Here is a 15,908-nt window from a genome sequence, read left to right as displayed (position 1 = left end):
TAAATGCAGTATGTATGGTATGAAACTATGTATTTGTGTGAACTTTTGATAGCCATGAATGAAGGGACAGTCTCCAAAAAGTTAATGACAGTTGTTTTAGATTTGTTGCAGAATCCAGTGTTTTTTGTTTGTTTTACCTCTCTCTGCTTTTCTGTATTTCTCAGTTTTTCTTTCCAATGAGCATGTAATATTTATATAAACATGAAAAACCTATTTTTCTTGTGAAGCTAATTTACTAGACACCTGTGATAGCCCAGGAATTACCCTAGGTGCTGGATATACCTTGGCAGGGCAGGAGTGGTCATGGATCTAAGAGCATGGAAACTGGTCTTGGTACCACCTAGATTCCAAAGAAGTTATCCAGCAGTTCAGGACCCCCCCCCACCCTCTCAGTTTCATTTGGAGGAGGTAATAGAAATTTCAGGTAGATGAAAAACATATCCGAGAATATCTGGAAATTGTGTCCAGGTTATAGACCAGAAAACTTGTAAGCTTCAGAGACAAGTTCCACTTTCAACATGGCACCAAAGGAAAGATCACAATGGTGTAAAGGTCTGTGTACAGCCCCGCAGAACACTGTGTGATGGAGTATAGAGAGGGAAGCAGCCAAGAACTCCAAAGTCCATGTATAAAAGCTTGGAAGTTCTGGAAATACTAAGAGTCCTGGAGTCAAAATGGGAACCCAGAGGCTATGACCCTGGTACTGGAAGGCCCTAAGAGACCGTGGACCTAACATCTGAAAAGGACAAGGCATGTAGAGCTACACTTCAGTGGAGACTGAAGGAAAGAATATCAAATACTCCTCCCACAATGCTAGGATAAGTCTTTAATATTGGGAAGGAGATATTGGGTGACTGATGTGAGCTGTCTCCCATTTTAAAATGAATAATTTGACGTTGTGGTTGAAATGACTATTTCTGATTGAATTATAATAGTGAAATTTATTAACTATTACCAGGAGATGTGTCTACTTTGGACAAAATGTACCACTTTCTGATTGGAAAGTTTAAGGGTCTGACCTTGAAATACTATCCTTGAGAAACTCTATTGTCAAACAGTCTACATGACTTGATGTCAACTTTTTTGGCTGCTCGTATCTACCTTCAAACCCTCACCACACATAAACCCCGTCTCCCTTCCCTGCCTTAGAAGGTAGAAGAGGAGTAAGGTCAGCAGGTTCAAGGGACATAAGAACTGAAAGGTGTCCATCAGGTTAGGGGATGGAGATGATACAGGGCACCTTTACTAGAGCAGTTTCCATGAACTGCTAAGGTGCCAAAGCCTGGTTCCAGTGTGTAGTGGTATCTCACTATAGGTTTAATTTCATTTCCTTACTCTCTACTGATGTTGAGTCCCCTTTTAGGTGTTTATTGGCTTTTGGAATATCCTCTTTTGAGAAGTGCCTGTTCAAGACTTTTGCCCATTTTTACTGATAACTCTTTCTGTTTATTTTTAGGATTCTTTATATATTCTGGATACAAGGTATTTTTTAGATATTTGTATTACAAATATCTACTCATCAGCATCTTGCCTTTTCACTCTCTAAATGTTGTCTTTTGATGGACAGAAGTCTTTAACTTTGATGAATAATTCAACACTCTTTTCTTTTATGATTACTGCTTTTTTGTGCCTAGTTTAAGAAATCTTTTCCTAACCCAAAGTCATAGGATATTTTCCTACATTTACTTCTGCATAGCTACTGTTTTACTTTTCAGTTTTAGGCTACAATCCGTCTGATATTTTTATATGGTGTGGGGTAGAGGTCAATTTAATATTTTCCATGCAAATACACAATTTATTCAACATCATTTGTTGAAAAGACCATCTTTTCCCCTCCCCCTTGGGTACCCTTGTGATAAGTCAGATAGTCAGATTATGTGAGGGGGTCTATTTCTAGATTATCTATTCTGACTCATTGTTCTGTTGAATACCAAATATTTTTAGTGAAAACAGGTTGATAGTAAATCTTGGCATCTGGTGGTATATGTCTTCTAATTTTGTTCTTCTTATTCAAAATTGTCACTGTAATTCTGTGTCCGTGGCATTTTCATATGCATTTTAGAATGATTATTTTTTCAGTTACTCCACCATAAAAAGTAGGGATTTCAATGGATATTACATCACATATATAGATTAATTTTGGAAGAATGGGTACCTTAGCAATATTGAGACATCCAATCTATGAGCAGGCCATACCTTTTCACTTATACACATCTTTTAATTTTAGTAATTTTTGTATTTTTTCAATAAAATTTTGAATATTTTGTAAGGTTATTATATATTTGATGTTTTGGTGATTCTGTAAAGGCTATTATCTTAATTTCATTTTCTGACTTTTGCTAATATATATAATACATAACTATATATAATATATTAAATATATAATATGTAATAAGTAATGATATATATAATAGATTTTTTTAAACTGACCTTATATCCAGTGACCTTCCTAAAATTCACTTGTTAATTATAATAGTTTGTTCATTCTTTCGGACTTTCTACGTACACAATATGTCACCTGTGATAAAGTAAAATCTTTCTTACCTCACCCTTTCCAATATTTATGCCATTTTTGTCTTGCTTTATTGCACTGGCTAGGACCTTCAAAAGTAAAGATTGTAGGCATCCTTGCCTTTTTCCCAGAATTTAAAGGAAAATCCTAAACATTCCATTAGAAATGATATGAGGTATAAATTTGTAGATAATCTCTATCAGATTAAGGAAATTCTCCTCAAATCCTAGTTTGCTGAGATTTCTTATCATGGACAGGTATTGAATTTCATCAGATACGTAGTTTGTAGCTATTGAGATGACCGTATGGTTTTTCTCATCCTGTTAATGTGGTTGAATTATGCGGATTGATTTTTTTATTTTAAAAATTGTGGTAAAATACACATAACATAAAATTTACCATCTGAACCTTTTTTTTTTTTTTTTTTGTGGTACGTGGGCCTCTCACTGTTGTGGCATCTCCCGTTGTGGAGCACAGGCTCCAGACGCGCAGGCTCAGTGGCCATGGCTCACGGGCCCAGCCGATCTGCGGCATGTAGGATCTTCCCGGACCGGGGCACAAACCCGTGTCCCCTGCATCGGCAGGTGGACTCTCATCCACTGCGCCACCAGGGAAGCCCCATCTGAACCATTTTTAAGTGTACAATTCAGTGATATTAAGTACATTCATGTTGTTGTAGCCATCACCACCATCCAAAACTCTTCATTTTTCTAAGCTGAAACTCAATATTCATTAAACAATAACTCCACATTACCCGCTTCTCTTAGTCCCTGGAGACTATCATTCTACTTTCTGTCTTCAGTCTGTCTCTGTGAATTTGACCACTTTAGGTACCTTATGTAAATATTTATTCTTTTGTGACTAACTTATTTCACTTAGCAAAATGTTTTCAAAATTCATCTGTATGGATTGATTTCTGAATGTTAAGGCAACCTTGCATGCCTGGAATAGATTCTATTTGGTCATTATATATTACCTTTTAAAAATATTGTTCAATTAGAGTTTCAAAATTTTATATCAGATTTTATGTCTATGTCCAGATTGTCTTGTATGTTTCCTTTTTTTTAGTAGCCTTGTCAGGATTTAGTGTGTGGGATAATGCTGGGCTTGTAAAATGAATTGGTAATTACTTTTTCCCCCCTCTGGAAGAGTTTGTTGTTATTTCAGTTGGTATTATTTTTTTCCATAAATCTTTTCTGTAAAAATGAACAGTAAAGCCCAATGAGCCTGGAATTTTCTTTGTAGGAAAGTTTTAAATTATAGATTCAGTTACTTTGATAGGCATAAGACTATTGAGATATTCTATCTCGTGTCAATTTTGCTAAGTTTTATTTCTAATTTGTCTATATCATTTCATTAAAATATCTAATTATTGGCTTTCACTAATTGATAATGCCTGCTTGTTATATTTTTAATCTCTGTAGGATCTAAAGTGATGTTCCCTTTTCAGTCTTGGTATTGGTAATTTGTGTACTCTCTTTTTGTTTTCTGTGTTAGGCTCTGTAGGGATTTAACACTTTATTAATCTTTTCAAAAGCCACCTCTTAACTAATATACAGCTAATTTCTTTTTCATTGACTCATGCTCTTTTATTTTCTTCTATCTACTTTATTTGAATTTGATTCATTGTTCTTTTTCTAGCTTCTTGAAATGAAATCTTAGATAATTGATGTTCAACCTTTCTTTTTTGCAAATATTTAAGTCTAAATTTTTCTGTAAGTTCCTATTTAGCTTCATCAAGTAGAGGTTTTTTTAATCAACTTTATTGGGACATAATTTACACATAATAAGTTGTACCAGATTTAACTTTATATTTTGATGAGTTTTGGCAAATTTACACACCTGTATAACCATCACCAAAATCAAGCTATAGAACATTTTTCATCACCCCAAAATTGTCCCCACCTCTGATTCCAAGAAACCGTTAATCTGCTTTCTATTGCTATATATTAGAATTGTCTTTTCTAGAGTTTCATATAAATGGAATCATATAGTATATACTGTTTTCTTTCTATCTTCTTCACTCATGAATTTGGAGGTTCATTCATGTTATGTGGTTGGTACTTCATTCCCATAGTGTTAATATACTACAGTTCATTCAGCCATTGATGGATATTTGTATTGTTTCCACTTTAGAGCTATTATGAATAAACCAGCTGTGAACATTCACGTATAAGCTCTGTGTAGACATATTTTCACTTCTATTATATAAATACCTAGGTTTGGAGTTGCTGGGTTATATGGCAAATGTATGTAATATTTTATAAGAAACTGCCAAGTTGTCTTCCAAAGTACCATTTTGCAACCCACCAACAATGTATGAGTGCTCTAGTTACTCCTAGCCTTGCCAACTCATGGTATTGTCAGTCTTTAATTTGTTTTAATTTTATTAAAGTATAGTTGATTTACAATATTGTATTAGTTTCAGGTATATAAGTCAGTGTTTAATTTTAGCTTTTCTAATGTGTGTACTAGTATTTCATGGTGGTTTTAGTTTGCATTTCTCTGATGATTAATGGTGAACATTTTTTATGTGTTTAATGGCTATTTATATCTCTCCTTTGTGAAGTATCTGTTTAAGTTTTTTGCCCATTTAAATTAGATGATGATAATGATTATATAGTCTAGATACAAGTCCTTTGTCAGATATGTGTTGTAAATATTTTCTCCCAGAATATGGCTTCCCTTTTAACTTTTCTTAGTGGTGACTTTTGAAGAGCAGATGTTTTTATTTTGAAGGATATCAGTTTAACATTTCCTTTTTATGGGTCATGCTTTTTGGGTCCTCTCCAAGAAATCTTCACTTTCCCTAAGGTTCTGGAGTTTCTTCTCCCATGTTTTTTTCTAGAAGTTGTATGATTTTAGATTTTATATATAGGCCTGTGATCCATTTTGAGTTAATCTTTCTGACCACAGATTTTTATATGTTGTATTTTTATTATCATTCAGTTAAAAATATTTTCTAAACTCCTTTGTTATTTCTACCTTGACCCTGGGGTTATTTATAAGCATGTTGCTTACTTTTAATGAATTTGTGGATTTTCTATTTATATATTATGGAATTCTAGCTAATTTCCACTGTGGTCAAAGAACACACTGTATTATTTCAGTCATTTGAAATTTGTTGATACTTTGTGGCTCAGCCAATGGTCTATTTTGGTAAATGCTCCATGTTCACATGAAAATAGCATGGAAATAAGAATTATCACTTGAAATTTCTGCAGTTAGATGTAATGTTCTATAAATATTAATTAGACCAAGTTGGTTAATAGCATTCTTCAAATCTTCTATATTTGTACTGATTTATTTTTCTGCTTGAACTATAAGCTACTAAGAATGGTGTCTTCAAATCTCCAACTATGATTGTGGATTTATCTTTTTTTCTTTTATTTCTATTAATGTTTGCTTTCTACATCTTGAATATATATTATATATATATTCAAGTGCATATAAATATTCAGTGCATATAAATTTAGGATTGTTATATCTTCTTGTTTAGTTGACCCTTTTATCTATATCAAGCATCCTCTAACTCTAGTAATGTTTTTTGCCATAAATTATACTTTTTCTGATATTAATATAGCCAAGATAATTTTATTTTTGTTAGTGACTGCATGGTGTGGTAGGCAGAATTCTAAATTGGTTCCTAGATTCCCAGCCCCTGGTATACAAGCAGTTCCCAGTTATTCAGTCAAACACTAATCTAGGTGCTTTTGTGAAGGGATTTCGCAAATATAATTAAGGTCCCAAATCAGTTGACTGAAAATAGTGCAGTTACCCTCAGTGGGCCAGACCCAATCAGTTGAGACCTTAAAAAGTGTGGGGCTTGTCCTGGTGAGAGAGATTTGGTGTATAAGGGGGACTCAGTGTGAGCGACATTCTTCATTGCTGGTTTTGAAGATAGAGGGGCTGTGTGACAAGGCGTGTAGGCACCCTTTAGGGACTGAGAGCAGTTTGTGACTGACAGCCAGCAGGGAAACAGGAGCCTCAGTCCTGCAACTTCAAGGAACTGAATTTTGCTAACAAGTTGACTTCACTTGGAGTTGCTGTTTCCTCAGCCTTTAGACAAGAATTGACCCGTTGACTCCTTGATTTCAGCCTTTGAGACCTGAGCAGAGAACCCAGCCATGCCATGCTTGGACTTCTGACCCACAGAGCTGTGGGCTAATAAATAGTTGTTGTTTTAAGCTGCTGTTTCCATAAATGTGTTATGTAGCAGTAGAAAACAAATACACATACTATATGTCTTTTTCCTATTCTTTTACTTTTAACTTAACCTGTGTCCTTACATTTAAAGTGTATCTCCTTTAAGTAGCATATATTTTGGGTCTTATTTTTATCTAGTCTGATAATCATTATATTTTAATTGGTGAGTGTAATCCATTTTCATTTAATGTAATTACTAATATATTTGGGTGTAAGTCTCTCTATTTGTTTTGCCTGTTCTTCTTTTGTTTCTCCTTTCTTGCTTTTCTTCGGAATACTCAAATATGTTTCATTTTCTCATTTTTCTACTCTATTCAGTTTAATTATACATTCATTTATTATTTTGGTGTTACTCTGGAGCAGCAGAACTATTTTCATAATAATTCTAAGACATTACCTTTTTCATTCTCATTTTTCTCATGAGTATAGATTGCTGTTTTTCAGAAGCTGCGTGGCATGTGATATTGCAAAATATTTAATGCAAAAGAAGATCTCAGAATTCAGCTATCTTCTATTGAGCCATTATTATCAACTGAATTACGTCCCCCCTCAAATTCATATGTTGAGACCCTAACTTCCAGTGCCTGAGAATGTGACTGTTTTAGGAGATAGGGCCTTTAAAGAGGTGATAAGTTAAAATGTGGCTGTTAGGGTGGCTCCTAATAACTCTTGACTGGTGTCCTTATGAGAAGAGAAATTTGGATGTACAGAGAGTCACCAGTGGTGCGTACACACAAAGGGGCAACCATGTGAAGAGGCAGCAAGAGGGTGGCTACCAGCAAGCCAAGGAGAGGGCCTCAGGAGAAATCAACCTTGCAGACACCTTGATCTTGGACTTCTGCCCTCCAGAACTGTGAGTAAATAAATTACTGTTGTTTAAGCCACCTAGTCTGTGACATTTTTTTATGGCAGCCCTAGCAAACTAATCCAGTGAGACGTTAAAGAGATTTGCAAAAATTTAAAACAGTACCACTCTTTGCACTAATTTTTTTGTTTTGAAGATTTGTTTTTATTAAAAATGTTTTCCAACATCATATAGTAGTTTAATAGTATTATTTTTAATAAACTAATAAACATTAAAATTTTTTCCAATTTTAATTTCAAATACAGTAAACTTCAATAGATGTAACCTACATAAATAAAAGGTCTTTGGTTTCCTCAATAATTTTTTAAATTGTAATGTTGTCTTGATACTGAAATGTCCGAAAATCATTGCCCTTAAAATTTGTTTGGCTCTCCATTGGAGCACTCTTTTTTTTTTTTTTTTTTTTGGTTCTTTTTTCTTGGAGCACTCTTGAAATTAATATTTCAAAGCAATGAAAAAAACTAATGTTTTAATTCCATTTACTCTTTGCCTTTTATTCAATTGTTGTCATATATTTTATTTCTACATGTTTTAAACTCCAAAGGATTTTATTACTATTACTGTTTTCAGCAGTGTTTATTTGTACTTACATGTTTACCTATTCCCGTGTTCTTCATTCTTTCCTGACATTCCTTGTTCCAACTGGATCATGTTCCCTTTGCCTGGCTAATTCCTTTGGGCATTTATCATAGCATTCCAGTAGCTTATCTCAGCTTTTGTCTGAAATATCTTTACTTTGCATTCATTTAGGAAGGATATTTTCACTGGGATAAGTGTTCTAGTCTGGCATTTGTTTTTCATTGTTGTTGCTGTTTTTTCTTTCCTCACCTAAAATAAAATCTCAGCTTCTGGCTTCCAAAGTTTCTATTAAAAAATCAACTGTGTTCTGCTCTTGTTTTATTTTTTCTCCAGCTACTTTTAAGATTTTATCTTTGCCCTTGGTTTTTGTAAGTTTTAATGTGATGTGCCTAGGTGGAGAGGTTTTTTGTTTGTTTTTAAAGCATATTGTGAGCATGTGGAGCTTCTTGAGACTGTGCTGTGATATCTTTCATCAGTGTGGGGAAACTCTCAGCCACTATTTCTTTAAATATTACCTCTGCCCCATTTCCTCTCTCCCTTATTCTAGGATTCTAATTACCTGTAGGTTAGACCTTTCACCATGGTCCAGGTCTCTCTTTAGGTTTTCTGTATTTCCCATCTTTTTTCTCTCTGTGCATCAGACTAGACACTTTCCACTGAATTGCCCTCCCATTAACTAATGCCTATTCTGTTTTCAATCTGTTATTAAACCCATTTTGAATTCTTAATTTTAGTCAGATTTTTTATTTCTGGAATTTTTGTCCTGTCTTTATATGGATTCTAGGTATCTGCTGAAATTCTCCATTCTTTTCTCTTGAATATATTAATAACGTTTATTTTAAAGTCCTGGACAGTTAACTACAGTAGCTGAATCACTTTTTGGTCTGTTCCTTTGTCTATTGTTTTTCTTCCTATCTGGTCAGCTGATTTTTTTAGCATGCTTTCTGATATCTCATTTGATGCCAGACATTATAGGTGAAAAAATTCTGGAGATCCTTGGTTTGTCTTCCTCTAAAGAGGATCAAGATTTATTTAGCACTGTCACAACACTGTTAATCAACTCTACTCCAATATAAAATTAAAAGTTAAATAAAACAAAGTTTTATTTTAGCAGACAGAGTACTAGTGGAGCACCCTGACCCCATTTGTGATTGACATTAGGTTGAGTTAAAGCTGGTCTGTTTCAGTTTTGTCCTTTTGTCTGTTTCAGTTTTGTCCAGCATGGTTCTTCTGGAATCTCAGTGGAAACTCCAAGGCGTTTACCAAGCCCCTCTAACTTGCTAGGGCTTGATCTTGAACTGTAATCTCTGTCTTTCCAGTACTAGACAGCTGCTGAAACCTGCGCATCCATTTAACCTCTCAAGTGCTGCTTTTTACAGGGTTTCTTTTATTTTCACCATTCACAGCTTAGAAGTCAGCTAAAGGTTTGAGGGGAAATTTTATGCAAGTTGTAGAGCTATCTCCTCTAGGATATCATCCCTTATCTCCCAGCAGCACCCCTAAACTCTGACAGTTTCTGCCTGGAATCCATAAACAGAGGAAACGCCAGGTAAATGTAAGCTCACCTCTTACACTTCATTTCTGTCAAAGATCTCAGTTGACGTCTGTCAGCTCCTGTTTAGTCACTCAGTGCTGACAACACAAGCACGAATGGAGCAGCCGTGGTGGCATTTGCCCAGCATCACAGGCTGCCCCTTCCCAAGGCTTAATTACCTGCTGCAACTGCTGTCCGCCTTCCAGCAACACACGCTTCAGTGCTAAGTCCCCAGTATGGTTACCATACCACTAGGAGACCAGTCAGATGCTTGGCGGCGAGTTGGCTCCACTGGACCCCTTCTATTCCGGAAGCAACGGCAATTCATACAACTGAATCATCCCACACTCTAGGTATTCGCTTGCCTTTCCTGCTTGCCAGACCTCAGACAAAACCACTCACTATCTGGGGATTTATAGAATGTTTGATTCATCCATCTGATACCACATCAAAGCAAGGAACCTACTGTATAGCAGAGGAGATAGAGGAGTGTGCATATTCTCACGGGATCCACTGGTCATATCACATACCACATCCCCAGAAGCTGCCAGGCTGATAGATGTTGGAGATGGAATGGCCTGTTAAAGGCACACTGTGAGTGCCAGCGTGGAGGCAATAATTTACAGGGATGGGGCACCATCCTCAGGGTGCAGTTTATGCCTCAAATCAACTACCTTTATATGGTTGTGTTCCTGGTAGTTGGAACGTATGGACTGGGAACCCAGGAGTAGAAGCAGGAGAGACGTGCTTACCTCACTCCCCATGACTCAATATGTGCTGCTGTTCCCTGCAGGCCTGGGCACTGCAGGTTTAGAGGCTTGATTCCCAAGGCAGAACAATTCATTCAGGAAACACGTCAGTAGTCCTTTTGAGATACAAACTACAGCTGCTGCCAGGGGACCAGCCAGCAACAAGAGGAGTCACCATTGTGACAGGGATATTTGATCCTGATCACTAGGAGGTGGGGCTGTTATTACAGTGGGAGAAGAGACACGTATGTTTGGCACCCAGCTAATTCCCCATAATATTAGAATACCTCTTGGCACTGTCTCACCTATTTTGGTAGTAAGTAATGAAAACAGCAGTCAGCCTGAGAAGCACAGAGTGACCAGGGTCTCAGGGATAAGTGTCTGGGTCTGGCCACTGGGAAAGCCACCAAGACCAGTGCAGGTGTTAGCTGAGGTTGAGGAGGGCAACAGTGAATATAATTTGCAGTCCTAAGACCAGCAGCAGGGGGCAAGGAGGCTGTAGTTCATCCTCCTTGTAAGTTTCTTCCAGGAAAGCAGGCCCACCGGAATCCTGGTGTTGCTTCTCCCAAAACTCATATGAAGAAGTGAATCCAGGTGATGAAATTGTGGGCCACCCCATCCCCCCTTTCAGAACTGAAGGTTTATTCTCCGGCCGCTAGAAGTGCTGCTGGCAGGCAGTCCTCAGCTTGAGAGAGTCGCCTTGCCCCAAAGCAGACCCATTCCTGGGACAGCCCACATCCAATGACTGGTTGACGTAGGAGCAAAGACCTGGCCCTTCCACTTAACTTTGGGATGGTTGTGAATTTGGAGTTCTTCGTGGGGTCAGCTGATGCCTTTACTGAGACTGCATAGCAGCCCTATTCTCTCCCTACCCAGTCCTGCTTCCTTCTCTTGTGATCCCAAAAGCCTCCATGCAAACGGCCACTCAGAGTCAGCTTCCTGGGGAACCCAACCTGGGATAGTTTCCCTCCTGCCTCTCGTATTTCAAAAATCTAGACTCTGCTTATGGAACAGAGCAGCTAAAACTGCTTCTAATTCTTTACTATTATAAACAGAATTTTGATAACCCTACAGGAAAATCATTGCAAACATCCTTAATTGTTTTCCATGGGGTCATAAAAAAGGAATTTCTGGGGCAAAGTACACATTATTGAAAAGGCCTTTTAATACTTGTGCCAAATGCCTTCCAAAAGCTCTGGACTCTCACCAGATGTATATTAGGGTGCTTGCTGCCCTGACATCTTTGCCAGCATTGGACAATCACATCCTTTTTAATAATTGCTATTTTGACATTGCCTTCGTTAAGTTTGAGAATTTTTGCATCTCATACAAACTGCAAGAGGAGCCTCATTCTTTCCATGTAAAATAACTAGAAGGAAATGAGCTTTTTGAGAATAGCAAAATAACTGAGGAGAGCGGGATCCAAATCTTTGAGAGAAAACTTTCAACTCCTGCCGTCCCATCTGCACCAGAAATTTCTCCAAATCCTTCATGTGAGCACAGCACCACACTGTCACTTAAGGTGATATTATCGGCATAGAAAACCCTGATGTTCCACATCCCCAGGCAGTAGATACACCAGGAAACCCAGGTATACCCAAAAATGTGAGAAGAGGATTGGTGTGACAGCATCACTGCTCTTTTCCTTTGGTAGGAAACTCCTGGGCAGAGTCTGGACTCGTGTTTCCTGAGGGAAAAGCTGTTGTCTCCCTCACAGTGGCTTTCCTGTGGGAACAGTGCTCATGGCTTTACAAGGCAGAAGAGAAGGAAGTTACTGTAATCAGGCCAGAGCTTCTAAAATTTATATTTATCATCCACATTGCCCAGAAAAAATCAAAATAAAAAGTTAAATCAACATACACAAAAGGCTGGGACTTCCCTGGTGGCACAGTGGTTAAGAATCTGCCTGCCAATGCAGGGGACTTGGATTTGATCCCTAGTCCGGGAAGAACCCCCATGCCATGGAGCAGCGAAGCCCATGTGCCACAACTACTGAGCCTGTGCTCTAGAGCCTGCAAGCCACAACTACTGAGCCTGTGCACCTCAACTACCGAAGCCCACGTGCCTAGAGCCCATACTCCACAACAAGAGAAGCCACGACAATGAGAAGCCTGTGCACTGCAATGAAGAGTAGCCCCTGCTCACCGCAACTAGAGAAAGCCCACACGCAGCAACAAAGACCCAACAAAGCCAAAAAAAAAAAAAAAGTAAAGATAAAAAACATGCACAAAAGTGGGAAATAGGTGAGCCATAATAAAAAGAGAGAGAACAGTCAATAAAAAAAAAATCCGGAAATGATCCAGACTTGGAGTGAGCAGTCAAAATTGCTATAATTCATATGTTTTAAAAGGTAGAAGGAAAGAGGGTGACAACAGATTTGTTAAAAATGTGGGATAGAGTATTTCAAAACAGCATTAAAATAAGCCAAAAATCAAGTGGAAATTTTAGAACTGCAAAATAAAATATTTGAAATTCATTGGATGACTTTAGCAGCAGGCTTTGCACAGCAGAAAACAGAACATACTAAACTTGAAAACAAGAAGAAAAGAGCTAAACTGAATAACAGAGAGAAATAAGAATATAAGGAGCAAAAAAGCATAAGAAAGGAGCTTACTTACATGTAATTGCTGTCCAAGAAAGATAGGAGAGAGAGGATGGGCAGATGCAATATTTGCAAAAGTAACATTGAGAACTTTCCAAATTTATTGAAAGATGTCAACTCACAAATTCAACAAGTTCAGCCATCCCCCGAAGGGTGAATAGAAAGGTCATTATGCTTGGCACATAGTGATTTGCTGAAAATAAAAAGACACATTATATTATCAACTAAAAACTAAGGCAGGTAGAAGAAATAACAAAGAAATAATATCTTTAAAACGTAAAAGAATAAAAAAATTGTCAAGCCAGCATTCTATAGGCAGAGAAAAAATTATTTAAAGGCAGATGGGTGACATCAGCAAAATGGCAGAGTGGGAAGCTCCAAGTTCTCATCCCCTCACAGAAACACCAAAAACACAAGCAGAACTGCCAGAACCAAATCTGTCAGAGACTCTGGAAAACAGTCAAAGGTTTGCAGCAACCAAGTGAACATTGAATCAAGAAAGGGATGAATTCAAAGCAGTAGGAAAACTTTGTGGCATTTTTACTTGCTGTTGCCCCATACCATCCCTGGACCACCGAAGTCCCAGGAGCAAAAGCTGGGGAGTTTCTTTGGGAAATTAGGGCATTCCAAAGTACTATCTATATGGGGGAGTTTAGAAAGCCTCATGCGTGCTGAGAGAAAGACGCACACTCAGAACAGATCTGAGAAGACGCTGAGATTTCACCTCAGGCTCTCCCTAGGCTTAGTGCAAGCCTGGCTACGTGTTAAAGGAGTGCCAGCACAGAGCCAATCTGAAAAAAAAGGGGGTGGGGTTGTTGTTATGTTATTGTTGTTGTTTTTAATAAAGTACCTGGAATTCAAGGAAATCTCTGTCAAAAAACTAGCTAAAAACAAACCAAGAAACAGAGACACTTCAGTAACCACAAACAAGGAATACAGCCTTTGCAAAAATAATTTGGGAAAGTCACTAAACAGATGGAGTACTACAGCCTTCAACAATCAAGAAAAACAGCAAAACCTGTGAAGGGGGAGAATCTGATTCCTACTTGATGTGAAAAAAACCTCCACTTGTTTTTTGGTAGATGTTCTTTTTTTTTTTTTTAAACATCTTTATTGGGGTATAATTGCTTTACAATGGTGTATTAGTTTCTGCTTTATAACAAAGTGAATCAGTTATACATATACATATGTTCTGATATGTCTTCCCTCTTGCGTCTCCCTCCCTCCCACCCTCCCTATCCCACCCCTCCAGGCTGTCAGAAAGCACCGAGCCAATATTTTTGGTAGATTTTCATCCTACCAAATTGATAAAATCTGATATATCCATATGATGGAATATTATTGGGCAATAAAAAGAATGAAGTATTGATACATGCTGCAACATGGATGAACCTTGGAAATATTATGCAAAAACTACAGGAAAGTGGTTGAATAAGCTATGCTTACATCCGCACCAGGAAGTACTGTGTAGCTGTAAAAAAAAAAAAAAAGAGAAAGATCTCAATGAGCTGACATGGAGTGATTTCCAGGATAAACTGCTGAGGTAAAACGGCAAAGTGCAAAATAGTAATTATAGTGTGCTATCCTTTATCTAAGAAAGAAGAGGATGTAATAAAATAAACATACCTGCTCATTTGTGCAAAAGAATGCAGGAAGGATCAACCAGAAACTGAAAAGATTAGTTACCGACAGGGATATTTGGGAAGCGGTGGAAAGAAGGGGGCAATGAGTCTGAGTAATAGAGATGACAAGGGAGTGACACAGTTTTTAGTATACCCTTTTATACAGCACTGGTACTTAGAACTATGGTAATATTTTACAAATGCATAAGTTTAAGGAAAATAATGAAAACTAATTATGAACCTGAAATGGAATATAAAAGTAACAACAGAGGCTTCCCTAGCAGCGCAGTCGTTAAAAATCCGCCTGCCAATGCAGGGGACATGGGTTCAAGCCCTGGCCCAGGAAGATCCCCCATGCTGCGGAGCAACTAAGCCAGTGCACCACAACTACTGAGCCTGAGCCTTAGAGCCCGGGAGACATAACTACTAAGCCCGCAAGCCTAGAGCCCGTGCTCCGCAACGAGAGAAGCCACAACGGAAGCCCGCGCACCGCAGCAAAGAGTAGCCCCCACTCACCACAACTAGAGAAAGGCTGTGCAACAGAAGACCCAATACAGCCAAAAATAAAAACAAATAAATGAATAAAAGTAACAACCTAACTGTACTACAAATAAATAATATAACCAAAAGTGAAGGCTTGGAGAAGAACTAACCTAAATAACTTTGCAAAACAGTATTTTGCCTGTAAAGCTACAGAAAAAAAAAAACAAAAACCAAAAAACCCTGTACACATATAAGGTAATCCTCTTAGTAAATCTTTTCTTACAGGTGTATGGGTTAGTAATTCTGAAACACATATATGCACGTACATATATGTATACATATATAAGTGCATATATTATAGCTAATGAGAGCTACGTTTCTCAGTGTCAGAGAAGCTACAAATAATGAAAAGGGGAATGACAGCCCATTGTAATGATCACATCTAACAACTAGATCTTAATTTCTAAACACCTTTCTCCAAAAACAGGAAACAGAGCTCCTTGGAGAAATAGTTGATTCCAGGGCTACTGCAGGGAAACTGCAAGATAAGCCTGGAACATCTTGTGCCAGAAACTAAGGAAGTGCTAAAAACAGGATGGTAGATATCAAGAGGACACATGAGCCAACCCGAAGGAGTTTGTAATAGCAAAAGCTGGGAAAATTTCAGAAACTATTTTTTAAATGATGTTCTATGGGTTAAACCTATAAAATTAAAAAATATCCATGAATCTGTATTGATGCAAAGAAATAATTGAA

The sequence above is a fragment of the Lagenorhynchus albirostris genome, chromosome 20 (genome assembly GCF_949774975.1).
Source record: "Lagenorhynchus albirostris chromosome 20, mLagAlb1.1, whole genome shotgun sequence".
In the NCBI taxonomy this organism is placed as follows: domain Eukaryota; kingdom Metazoa; phylum Chordata; class Mammalia; order Artiodactyla; family Delphinidae; genus Lagenorhynchus; species Lagenorhynchus albirostris.
Note: the sequence above shows the minus strand (reverse complement) of the source record.